This window comes from Morone saxatilis, unplaced genomic scaffold (genome assembly GCF_004916995.1).
Source record: "Morone saxatilis isolate NCDOM2014 unplaced genomic scaffold, NCSU_SB_2.0 Contig14, whole genome shotgun sequence".
Classification (NCBI taxonomy): domain Eukaryota; kingdom Metazoa; phylum Chordata; class Actinopteri; family Moronidae; genus Morone; species Morone saxatilis.
Window position 1 is genome coordinate 14,730,110 of NW_023339696.1, and position 2,105 is coordinate 14,732,214.

A 2,105-nucleotide genomic window follows, 5' to 3' on the forward strand; every position below is an offset into this window, starting at 1 on the left:
TTTATTACAGTAAGACAAAGAGGAAAGGGAGTGGAACATTGTTAACTTTTTTTTCTCTTTTACATTTGTTAACATGCCTTTATAGAAATAAGGCTGAAAACTCTACACACTAAACAGTAGGTTAAAACACAACGGAAAATGTCATACTACTTGCAATATGAAACAGTAGCCTAAATTCAAATATCTATTATTACATTTACAGTGAAATTATAAAATAAAATCATTATTACAAGTGGGTTTTATGATGTTGAAGCTGCAAAACTGTAACACAAAATGACAAATGTAAGCAGAGTCCATACGGTGGGTTTTGTATGCAGTGCAGAAGAAATCTTGCCCACTGTGAAATCCAGACATTAGCTGGAGTGACGTCTCCTACTCTGGATAGTGTACACATCAATATGACCACATCCCTCCATTGCCTGATAAACAGGCATGTGTGCACAGGGTTGGCAGCCATATACCTTCCAACAATGAAAACAACTCTTCTATAGGATACAGTATAAGTGCAGGCCCAGTGGCACATTGTGTACCTTGTAGTGTATTTGGAATAACAGTGCTTTCCAAATGAACAATCTTTTTTTTGACTGTTATGTTTAATGAACCAAAAATTTAGAATTACAAGCAAAAATATATATTTTCCTTTAGTTTTGAAGGCATTCATTTATCAGATAAACAGGTTTCAGATTTCAGTCTCAGGATCCAAATTTGGTGTATAAATACTTAATAATTATTTTAATAATTAATTAAGTAATTTTCAAAACTTTAAAATATCTGTGCATAACATCTAGTTAAAACTGATTAAGTTCTGGATCGGACACGTTTTTCTTGTTTACTTAATCGTGTCCCTCTTTTTCTCTATATATTTTGATCTTGTAGCTGTGTTTGTATGCAGATCATTGTTATTTGGATGTGGAGGTGAGCATTATGGTGTGAAAGTGTTTCTTTTTTTGAAGGAAACTGTAATGTTGAACATATTAAGGATGTGACCAACTCGCATTCATCAGGAATCCAGCGCAAGTCTTCTCCCTCAGGGATTCTCTTTACATTGCAACACTTCCCCTCTGGCAACCGAAACCAGGCTGTGCACAGACAAGCAAAGTTAATGTATGCCAGGCCTCAGTGTCTGTGCCTCAGGGAGAGCCACACACCATCTAGATGAGCAGATTAGATAGAAGCAAGATGAAAGAAAGAAAACAAATCAGAGGCCAAGGTGGGAGGAGGGAATAACGGTATGGTGAGATTTTCTTTCAGTTGCATTTGCACACACACCCACACACACACCATAAAAGTGTAAGGAGAAGAGGGGATATAAAAAATAGAAGAGAAAATGAATTGAGGAGGGAGAAAATAGAATCTAATTTGTAGTGTTAGTTAATAAGAGACAGACTGAAAGGGGGAGGGGGGGAGTGGGGGAGGGAGAGGGAGAACAGCCAAATGACAGAGGCGTGTTTGTGTTCTGATTAGGCCGAGCCAAATGGAGGCGGCTCACCAATGGAGATAACCAACAAAGACATCTCTTCACTGGGGACAAATCTATGAACATCTTTTCACGGTCAATAGATGGAGGCATTCTTTTGTATTGATGAAGGAAAAAAAATCAGCCTTGGTGGATCCATGAATGCAGCACAAAAAGTTTACCGTTCATCTGCTCTTGCATGAAGCAGATGACCAAAATGCCAACTGGTTTTGGAGTCTCAGGGCAAAAAGGTGTGCACAAGGGCCATTTTCATTATTCCTTATTCTTAGGGGAGTCGATACTTGAAGTTATGTTATGATTATGTTCTTATGAACTAGAATGCCTATTCACTGTCACCCTGGCTGCCAAGATATGATGCACTCAAGCTGAATAAACAATGATGTGGGCTCTTTGGGGTACGACAGGGTTCCTGGCATGGGTGTGCCCACACCCTGTGTTGGTTTCTCATCTTTATGGATGGCGAGAGTGAATAGATCAGTTCCATGGCAGAGCTGATGGGGTCCAGAGCGAGGTTTTCTCTCTGGCAGGAAAATAAGGCTGGGATAGAGCCAGGGTTGCCAGGCAAGGACAAACTTAAATACTGATAGACTCTTTGATGAGGTCACTGTCTATTCTATTCTATTCTATC